The sequence below is a fragment of the Ranitomeya imitator genome, chromosome 2, assembly GCF_032444005.1.
Source record: "Ranitomeya imitator isolate aRanImi1 chromosome 2, aRanImi1.pri, whole genome shotgun sequence".
NCBI lineage: Eukaryota > Metazoa > Chordata > Amphibia > Anura > Dendrobatidae > Ranitomeya > Ranitomeya imitator.
In genome coordinates, this window is record NC_091283.1 from 543968522 (window position 1) to 543980047 (window position 11526).

General features: G+C 49.7%; 1 protein-coding gene across 4 annotated transcripts in view; it reads right to left on the reverse strand.

The window, feature by feature from the left end:
* Positions 1-11526, reverse strand: part of RALGAPB (Ral GTPase activating protein non-catalytic subunit beta) — a 119564-nt gene that overhangs the window by 20420 nt on the left and 87618 nt on the right. The window lies entirely within an intron of this gene.

Here is an 11526-nt window from a genome sequence, read left to right on the forward strand (position 1 = left end):
AAGCAGAGCGGTGACGTCACCGCTCTGCTTTCCGGCCGCTGTGCTCACAGCCAGTACAGGAGGAGTGCAGAGCACAGCGCTGGAGGACAGACAGCGTTAGGTAAGTATGTACTGTTTGTTTTTTTTACTTTTAGGATGGTAACCAGGGTAAACATCGGGTTACTAAGCACGGCCCTGCGCTTAGTTACCCGATGTTTACCCTGGTTACCGGCATCGTTGGTCGCTGGAGAGCGGTCTGTGTGACAGCTCTCCAGCGACCAAACAGCGACGCTGCAGCGATCCGGATCGTTGTCGGTATCGCTGCAGCGTCGCTTAATGTGAAGGGGCCTTTACTTTCAAGACAGATGCTACATTATCACTAGTCACACATACAGTTAGGGCCAGAAATATTTGGACAGTGACACAATTTTCGCGAGTTGGGCTCTGCATGCCACCACATTGGATTTGAAATGAAACCTCTACAACAGAATTCAAGTGCAGATTGTAACGTTTAATTTGAAGGGTTGAACAAAAATATCTGATAGAAAATGTAGGAATTGTACACATTTCTTTACAAACACTCCACATTTTAGGAGGTCAAAAGTAATTGGACAAATAAACATAACCCAAACAAAATATTTTTATTTTCAATATTTTGTTGCAAATCCTTTGGAGGCAATCACTGCCTTAAGTCTGGAACCCATGGACATCACCAAACGCTGGGTTTCCTCCTTCTTAATGCTTTGCCAGGCCTTTACAGCCGCAGCCTTCAGGTCTTGCTTGTTTGTGGGTCTTTCCGTCTTAAGTCTGGCTTTGAGCAAGTGAAATGCATGCTCAATTGGGTTTAGATCTGGAGATTGACTTGGCCATTGCAGAATGTTCCACTTTTTGGCACTCATGAACTCCTGGGTAGCTTTGGCTGTATGCTTGGGGTCATTGTCCATCTATACTATGAAGCGCCGTCCAATCAACTTTGCAGCATTTGGCTGAATCTGGGCTGAAAGTATATCCCGGTACACTTCAGAATTCATCCGGCTACTCTTGTCTGCTCTTATGTCATCAATAAACACAAGTGACCCAGTGCCATTGAAAGCCATGCATGCCCATGCCATCACGTTGCCTCCACCATGTTTTACAGAGGATGTGGTGTGCCTTGGATCATGTGCCGTTCCCTTTCTTCTCCAAACTTTTTTCTTCCCATCATTCTGGTACAGGTTGATCTTTGTCTCATCTCTCCATAGAATACTTTTCCAGAACTGAGCTGGCTTCTTGAGGTGTTTTTCTGCAAATTTAACTCTGGCCTGTCTATTTTTGGTATTGATGAATGGTTTGCATCTAGATGTGAACCCTTTGTATTTACTGTCATGGAGTCTTCTCTTTACTGTTGACTTAGAGACAGATACACCTACTTCACTGAGAGTGTTCTGGACTTCAGTTGATGTTGTGAACGGGTTCTTCTTCACCAAATTAAGTATGCGGCGATCATCCACCACTGTTGTCATCCGTGGACGCCCAGGCATTTTTGAGTTCCCAAGCTCACCCGTCAATTCCTTTTTTCTCAGAATGTACCCAACTGTTGATTTTGCTACTCCAAGCATGTCTGATATCTCTCTGATGGATTTTTTCTTTTTTTTCAGCCTCAGGATGTTCTGCTTCACCTCAATTGAGAGTTCCTTTGACCGCATGTTGTCTGCTCACAGCAACAGCTTCCAAATGCAAAACCACACACCTGGAATCCACCCCTGACCTTTTAACTACTTCATTGATTACAGGTTAACGAGGGAGACGCCTTCAGAGTTAATTGCAGCCCTTAGAGTCCATTGTCCAATTACTTTTGGTCCCTTGAAAAAGAGGACGCTATGCATTACAGAGCTATGATTCCTAAACCCTTTCTCCGATTTGGATGTGGAAACTATCATATTGCAGCTGGGAGTGTGCACTTTCAGCCCATATTACATATATAATTTTATTTCTGAACATGTTTTTGTAAACAGCTAAAATAACAAAACTTGTGTCACTGTCCAAATATTTCTGGCCCTAACTGTAAAATCCTAGACATATGCCACTACACACACACACATATATGGGAATAAGGAGCCCATGCATACAAGGATGGTACTAAGAAGCCCATGCACACGAGGATGGGAATAAGGAGTAATGCAGACAAGGATGGGGATGAGGAACTATGCATACTAGAATGGGGATTAGGGGACAATGCATACCTGGCTTACACTCCAGTTTTTCAAGGCAAAATTAGGTGCCTCGGCTTATACTCGGGACGACTTATACACGAGTATATACGGTATGTAAAATACATCCCATTTCCTACAAGTAGTTATGGCAGACCGATTATGTTCTCACATGATCAAAAGTATAACTAAACCACAATAGTGGATTGCTTGAATAATGATACATTGAAGTGGTGATATATATGTGCATTGCGGAAAAAATGGCAGACCATTCAGTTTGTACAGAGAAACCAAGAGAGGAAAAAAAACGAATATGTGGTCAAAGATTATTCCAAGGCATAAATAGAAAAGATAAAACAACTTTATTAGAACAAACTTGGTGAATGGCGGCACAACTACAAATAGAGTGCCCGCACTTACATATAATAGTTCAGAAATATAAAAATCTGTGACGTCAGTAGTAAACACCCCCAGTATGGATCAATATACAGGTGCTTCTTACAAAAACAGGATTTTTGGTTGCTTACCGTAAAATCTGTTTCTTGAAGCCTCCATTGGGGGACACAGGAACCATGGGTGTATGCTGCTGCCACTAGGAGGCTGACACTATGCAAATTAAAAAAGTTAGCTCCTCCTCTGCAGTGTACACCCCACCGACTGGCATTAAACTCTTCAGTTAGTGAGAAAGCAGTAGGAGAAAGAACAAGGTTGAAAAACCATAACCACAAACTTGAGAACTGTAAACGTGAGAACAGTCAGAGAACATATAACAAAAACATTGGGAGGGAGCTGTGTCCCCCAATGGAGGCTTCAAGAAACAGATTTTACGGTAAGCAACCAAAAATCCTGTTTTCTTTATCGCCTCTCATTGGGGGACACAGGAACCATGGGACGTCCCAAAGCAGTCCCAAGGGCGGGAAAAACAGACTTCCATCAGGTCAGAGGACTCACCACTGCCGCCTGCAGGATCCTTCTGCCTAGGCTGGCATCCGCCGATGCGTAGATATGGACCTTGTAAAATTTGGCGAACGTGTGGATGGAAGACCAAGTTGCCGCTTTGCAAAGCTGTAGGGCGGAAGCCCTGTGGTGCACCGCCCAGGAGGTGCCGACTGCCCGGGTAGAGTGAGCCTTAATCCCAGGAGGGGGCACTCTGTTCTTGACCCGGTAAGCCTCCAAAATTGCCATTCTGATCCAGCGAGCAATAGTCGCTTTAGAAGCCGGCTGGCCTCTGCGCGTGCCATCAGGAATGACGAAAAAGGAATCCGTCTTCCGGAAAGTGGACGTTCTGTCCAGATAGATCCTCACAGCCCTGACAAGGTCCAGCTTGTTCAACGATCGCTCCAGAGGACGAGTCGGAGCTGGACAAAAGGAAGGTAGAACGATGTCTTCGTTGAGGTGGAAGGTGGAAACCACCTTAGGAAGAAAAGAAGGTGGGGGCCGGAAGACCACCTTGTCCTGGTGAATGACCAAAAACGGAGGACGGCAAGACAGGGCCGCCAGCTCGGAAACGCGGCGAATGGACGTGATGGCCACAAGAAAGGCCACCTTCCATGATAAAACTGATAGAGGAATCTCCCTAAGAGGTTCAAAGGGAGAAACCTTCAGAACGTCCAGTACCAGGTTTAGGTCCCATGCCTCCACAGGGGCCCTGTACGGCGGGACGGCGTGGGCTACCCCCTGAAAGAAGGTCTTAACCTGTGGCCGAGAGGCCAAGGTCTTCTGAAAGAGGATGGAAAGCGCAGAGACCTGACCCTTCAGGGAACTAAGAGCCAGGCCCGAATCCAGTCCTGCCTGAAGGAAGGCCAAAAGAGAAGGCAGGGAAAAAACCATAGGCGGAACGCGGTTGGACTCGCACCAACGGAAGTAGGCCTTCCAGGTGCGGTAGTAGATCCTGGAAGACGAAGGCTTCCGAGCCTGAATCATGGTGTGAATCACCCGGTCCGAAAGGCCGGACGCTCTTAGAACCGCGGTCTCAACAGCCACGCCGTTAAACTGAGCGACCGAGAATTCGGGTGGCAGATCGGACCCTGGGACAGCAGATCGGGCCTGTCTCGAAGGCGCCAGGGAGCGTCCGCGAGAAGGTTGACGAGCTCCGCGAACCAAGCTCTCCTGGGCCAATCCGGGGCGATCAGGATGACCGGCACCCCTTCCGCTTTGATCTTCTTCAACAGTTTGGGAAGTAATGGAAGGGGTGGGAACAGGTAGGGCAGCTCGAACTGTGACCAAGGAATGGCCAGAGCATCGACGCCCACTGCGAGAGGATCGCGGGACCTGGAGACGAACTGCGGAACCTTCCTGTTGATTCGAGACGCCGTGAGATCCACGTCCGGAGTTCCCCATCGAAGACAAATCTGATGGAATACCTCCGGATGCAAGGACCATTCCCCTGCCGCAAGGCCCTCGCGGCTGAGGAAGTCGGCGGCCCAGTTTTCCACGCCGGGGATATGCACCGCGGATATCACCGGAACCGTTGCCTCTGCCCAAAGGAGGATCTTGGATACCTCGGCAAGGGCCAAGGAGCTCCGAGTCCCCCCTTGATGGTTGACATATGCCACAGCCGTGGCGTTGTCCGTCTGGATCCGGACTGGAAGGCCCCTGAGGATCCTTTCCCAGTGGCGGAGGGACAGAAAGATGGCCCGAATTTCGAGGACGTTGATTGGCAGAGATGACTCCTGCGGCGACCAACGGCCCTGAACCGTCAGGTGGCGAAAAACCGCACCCCAGCCGATCAGGCTGGCATCCGTTGTCACCACCTGAAAGTGAACCAGAAGGAAGGACCTGCCCTGGGAAATGAGAGGTGACGTCAGCCACCAGTTGAGAGACCGCTTGACCCGAAAGGAGAGTCTGATCGGTCGATCCAGGGAGAAGACCGACCTGTCCCACTGAGACAGAATGGCTTGCTGAAGGGGTCGCGAATGGAATTGGGCGAAGGGAATCGCTTCCAATGTAGCTACCATCCTCCCCAGAACCTTCATGGCCGATCGGAGGGAGGGAGGCCGAGGACCCTGGAGCAAGCGTATGTCCCGACAAAGAGTGGATCTTTTGTCCTTGGGAAGGAAGACTCTGCTCTGACGAGTGTCGAAAAGCATGCCCAGAAAGATGATGCGCTGAGAAGGAATAAGGCAGGACTTCTTCCGTTTCACCAGCCACCCGAAACGGGCTAAGGTGTCGAGAACAATGGACAGGCTTTCGTGGGCCTGAGCAAAGGACGGAGCCTTGATGAGGATGTCGTCGAGATATGGAAAGAGGACCAAGCCTCTGACTCTCAAGATGGCCATCAGCGCCGCCATGATCTTCGTGAACACTCTCGGCGCGGTTGCGAGACCGAACGGCAGGGCGACGAACTGAAAATGATCTCGTTGCACTGCGAAGCGCAGGAAATGGTGATGTCCGGGAAATATCGGGACATGGAGGTAGGCGTCCTGGATATCTATTGAGCATAGAAACTCCTGAGCCTCCATGGAAGCAATTACTGAACGAAGGGATTCCATCCTGAAGTGTCTCAGGCGAACTCTCCTGTTCAGCAATTTGAGGTCCAGAATGGGGCGAACTTTGCCGTCTTTTTTCAGTACCACAAAAAGATTCGAGTAGAAACCCGTGAAGCGTTCTTTTTCTGGGACGGGAACGATTACCCCGGATTTGAGCAGAGAAGCGATGGCTGAGAAGAAGCCCGGAACTAGAGCGGGGTCTCTTGGAGGACGGGATTGGAAGAAACGATCCCGAGGTCGGGAAGCGAACTCTATTTTGTATCCCGAGGATACAACTTCCCTGACCCATGCATCCTCTACTGCGGAAATCCAGACGTCCCTGAAAAGGAGAAGACGGCCGCCCAATCTGGGAGTTGGGCTGGAGTCTTGCCGAGAGTCATGCCGAGGTGGATCTTCCAGTCCTGGGCCTGGAGGATCTACCCTGGGAGAAACGAGGAAGCCAGGACGGAGTGGGCCTAAAGGATACCGCCTTCTTCTCTTGACGTGCCTGTGGCCTCTGTTGCTGCTGGGAAAAGGAGTTTGACGCAGCAAAGCGACGAAAAGGCCGAAAAGAACGAAACTGTCATCTAGGAGGAGGGCGACGAGGCTTAGCCTGGGGGAGAATAGAACTTGTACCCCCGGTGGCGTCCTTAATTATTTGGTCCAGCTGGGAACCAAAGAGATGAGAGCCCTGGAAGGGAAGACCAGTGAGGGACTTTTTGGAGGACAAGTCCGCCTGCCAGGCCTTGAGCCAAACAGTCCGGCGGATGGCAACGGCATTGCTGGAAGCTTGAGCCGCACAAGATGCGACATCCAGGGAGGCGGAAACCAGGTATTCACCAGCGTGGGAAATCTGGCTGGCAAGTTCCGCTAATTGCGCGGGAGGTGCCCCGTCCAGGATACCTCGCCGAAGATCCTTGGCCCATTTTGAAATGGATTTTGAAGCCCAAGTGGACGCAAAAGCTGGACATAGAGCCGCTGAAGCCGCTTCAAAAGCAGATTCCTTCAGAGATGCTCCGCCGGACAGAGGAAGCACCGTGTTGGTGGACAGCCTGGACACAGGTGGATCCACTGAGGGAGAGACCGTCCAATTGGCGGTAAGTTCTGGAGAAAAAGGATATAGCACACCCAGGCGTTTTCCCCTCTGAAAACGCCTAGTGGGGTTCGTTCTCTCTCTGGACAAGATTTCCTCGAATTCAGGATGAGGAGCGAAAAATTTAGAAGGTGGTTTGGCCTGTCTAAACGAAACCGCCTGATCTGCGGGTTCCGTAGAGGGATCCTTGATGCCACAGGTTTGGTTTATTGCCCCAATGAGGTTCTGTACTGTCTCACTCATGGTGGGGATTTGGTTAGGATCCAGCTCCGAAATATCCTCCGAAGGCGCATCAGATAATGCCTCGCCTGACTCAGGGGAGGAGGATCGGTGGGACACCAATTGCGGGGGAGGGCCAAGCGGCGAGATGGAGCGCGAAGAGGACTCAGACCGACGTTCCTGTCTGGACCTTTTGTGGCTTATCAAGGAGGGCTCGGGCGGCGGTTCCTGCGACCCGCTGGCCACTGCAGGGGTAACCGATCCAGCGCGGACACTAGGGTTTGAGATACCCGTGTTAAATCGGCCACCGATTGGGACAGAGAGGCGGCCCAGCCTGGGATGGGGGGATCACTCTCGGGCGGAACAGCCGGGGGATCCTGGGCGGTGGGAACAATCGGGTTGCTGCAGGACTGACACAGCGGGGAGGACTGACCTGAGGGAAGTTTGCTGTTACAGGACAAACATGCAAAGTACGTGACTAAGGCAGAAGATGAAGAAGTTGGAGGACGAGAGCGGCCCCCTTTAGAGTTAGACATTTTGAAGAGGTCCCTGAAGAAAATGCCAGCAGGTTAGGGGACAGTGGGGCAGAGGAGGGTGTCAGTCTGCAGTGCAGAGCTACTCACGGCAGACGAAAAACCCCGGATACCAGGAGCTGCAGGCCTGGAGGAAGATGCTGTGGATCCCCAGCGCAGATGGCGTGCTGTGTTCCCAGAAAGAGCGCTCTGCGAAGTTCCCCCGACGCAGGTGCGTGGCACGATGAAGAAAACTCGTGCCCTGAGCATCCAGCAGCGGCGTGGAGGAAGGGGCGGAGCCAGCCGAGATGGCGCCGGTGGGTGGGGAATGCAGGGCAGAGTTTGTCGGGCGGGAGAAAGCCCGCCCGATGATACCGGAAGTGGGCGGAGCGCGTCACCGGAAGTAGGCCCCGGGGAAAGCCGGGGCCTAAATTAGAAGCCGGTGACCGCAGAAAAGGTGGTTATCGGCGGTGCGGCGCAAAACAGTGCGGGCGCCGCTCGGCTGATAGGCGCGGCAGCCGCCGCCGGAAAGGGGGAGCGCCGATGCCGGCGCCGGAAGTAGGCCCCGGGAAGAGCCGGGGCCTGTATTAGAAGCCGGCGGCCGCTGGAGAGGACCGCGCCGCGCGTCACCTCCCAAGGTACGGCTGCCGGGGAAAACGGTGCGGCTGCCTGAAGGGGGCCGCGCCGCAAAGATTAAAAGGATGCGGCCGCAGGTGAGGCAGTGCGACTGCCTGTAAAAACGCGGCCGCGGTGGGAGACAGCGCAATCGGTCATCAAGACCACCGCAAAGATAGGGAAGCAACGGGGCCTAAGTGTCGCCCAGTGCTGCGGTGGGTCTGCAGAAAAAGGTGCGGCCGCAGGTTGAGAAGTGCGGCCGCAGAAATAGCGGTGCGGGTGCCAGTAAGGCGCCGCGCTGCTCAGAAGGAAAGCTGCGCCGGAAACGTAGGGGATCCACAGAGCCCCTAGGAGGAGTAGCGACTGATAGGGAGCACAAATACTCACCTAACTTCCCACGCCGTCGGTACTAACCTTAAAAAAGTGGAAGGTATTAGACGTCCGTGTAGGTGGTGACGGACGTCCTCGTCTCCTCCGACCGACAGGCTCTGGTGGGCGAGTGGGTGGGGGACGGAGCCAGGACCGGACTTCTGAGCACGCTTGTGTGCTAGGCTCTTGGTCCTGGAGAGGGATCTATGAGGATACGGGGTGGCAGTACACGCCGTACTCATAGTCCATAATGTGGGACTACAGGTGTGACTGCTCACCCTGTATCCCATCCGGAGAACCTGAAAGAAAAAACGACGCACATTGAGGTAGATAAGGGTCTAATGAAAGACCCGTGTCCACCTCCTACTGACACTAAGCTAAACTGAAGAGTTTAATGCCAGTCGGTGGGGTGTACACTGCAGAGGAGGAGCTAATTTTTTTTATTTGCATAGTGTCAGCCTCCTAGTGGCAGCAGCATACACCCATGGTTCCTGTGTCCCCCAATGAGAGGCGATAAAGAAATTAGATCATCAAAAAGTTAATTTATTTCAGTTCAACACAAAAAGTGAAACTCGTTATATAGAGTCACTACAAACAGAGTGATCTATTTCAAGTGTTTATTTCTGTTAATGTTGATGATTATGGCTTACAGCCAATGAAAACCCAATAGTCATCACCTCAGTAAATTAGAATTAACAAAAACACCCGCAAAGGCTTCCTAAGCATTTAAAAAGGTCCCTTAGTCTGTTTCAGTAGGCTCCACAATCATGGGGAACACTGCTGACTTGACAGATGTCCAGAAGGCAGTCACTGACACACTCCACAAGGAGGGTAAGGCTAAGTTCACATTACGGACTGCCATACACCGAGGCATAACTAGGTGTAACGCAGTCCGTTAACGCTGCCTTTGAGCTCTATTGAGGGCGCATAGCTAGTGCACACCTATTATGTGCCGTCATTGAGTGACGGACCCTGGGACGCGGGCTGCAGCGTTTCCGGGTCCGTCACCGCTAGCGCAGATGGAGCATCTGTTAGCTCTATCTGCGCTAGCGCGATGGCAAGTCGGCACTTGAGTTAACGCAGCCCGTTTAACTCATGTGTTGAACGGGCTGCACTAACGTAATGTGAACCTAGCCTAAGCCACAAAAGGTCATTGCTAAAGAAACTGGCTGTTCACAGAGTGCTGTATCAAAGCATATTAATGGAAAGCCCCAACCAAGTATTGAGTGCATTTACTGAACATACAATTCAGCAGGCCAACAGTTCAGATTTTAAAATAATTTTTCAAGCTGGCTTTATAAAGTATTCTAATTTACTGAGATAATGTCTTTTGGGTTTTCACTGGCTGTAAGCCATAATCATCAACATTAACAGAAATAAATACTTAAAATAGATAATTCTGTTTATAATTACTCTATATAATACAATATAACTACTGTTAGCAAAATAGAATGTGTTAAAAATTCATTCTGCACACAAAAACCACAAAACAAATAATAAAAATGTAATTACTAAAAGGCAAAAACTAAGCTAATAGAAGCATTTCACAACATATTTCAATATCAGAGATATTCCACACAGATTTAACTAAATTGGCCAAGTAATGTGAAGTAATCTTCTACTACTTATTCAAGAGCCTTTTGATAAATTACATTCTTAGTTTTTCCTTCAGGTGCAAAGACGAACAGATTTTTGGCTGTTCCAACTCTTGAACAGGCCACATAAAGTTGACCATGAGAAAAGCATGGAGATTGTAAATCGATTTCAACTACTTTCAAGGACTATCCCTGAGCCTTGTTGATGGACATAGCAAATGCCAGTCGAACAGGAAACTGGAGGCGTTTAAAATCAAAAGGCAAATCAGATGGAATGAGAGGAATTGTTGGAATGAAAACATCTTCTCCTGTGGCACATCCTGTCAAAATGGTTGCCTCAATTACATATGGAAACAGATTCTTAATCAAGAGTCTAGTTCCATTACACAGCTTTGGTGGTTCCAAATTTCTCAATAGCAGAACAGGTGCTCCAGGTTTTAGAAAGAGGTTGTGAGGAGGAAGTCCTTGTGGCCCCAAGGAATTGAGGATCTCAGTTGGATAAAATAATGCTTGAGCAGGGTCTATTACTGTATCCACTGACTTGTAGGATGTGCACACACCTGGAAGGAGATTTAGAATTTGAAGATTGATCTTGTTGACGCTGTCATTTTTGGGAGCTAGAATGGCCCTTTCACACAGGCAGCCAGAATTTTTGAAGTGGAGCTGAATGTTTGGAAAACCTTTGCTTTCAGCTTCTCAATGGAAGTCACAATGCAACAAAAGTTGCTCGGGAAGGTGATCTGTCCAGTGGTTGAGTTTACTGGTGCCTTGCCATCTCCAATAGTCAACAGCGGGCTCTAAAACAGTCCAGCAGAAACATCGCCTGTCATGTAGACCCTCATGTTTGTGTTCAGTGACATTTTCTTTACTTTTCTCCAAAGGTACAATGCTTTGAGATATGCATTGAGTTCGTCTGCAGGGGTTGATCTTAGAATAATAGGTAGTGTTTGGCGGAAGTCACCTGCCAAAACAACAACTACTCCTCCCATGATATATTTGTTGCTACGCAGGTCTTGCAGCAGTCTGTCCACTGCTTCCAGAGCCCTTTTGTGTGACATGGTGCATTCATCCCAAATGATGGCACTGTATTTTTGAAGCAATTTGGCCAGTCCTTGATCCCTTGGCAATATTACACATGGGGTTGTCACTATGAGACAGGTTAGGTGGTAGTTTGAATGTCGAATGTGCTGTCCTGCCACCTTTTAAAAGTGTAGCTGCAATTCCAGAAGATGCCACAGAAAGTGAAATCTTTTTTTGTTGTCGAAATTTTGCCAGGAGCAAGTTGATTACAAATGTCTTTCCGCCATGGAATTCCTCTTCTAATGAGGCATTATTGTGGTAAAAATAGTCTGTAACTGGCAGTTTCTATATCCTCTCACATAGAGGTAATGTGACTGACATGCCTTTCACCAACACACCCTAACTGACATGCTATTACCTCACACAAGCTTTGTTATACTGAGAATGTCCTTTGTTGCCTATATTAAT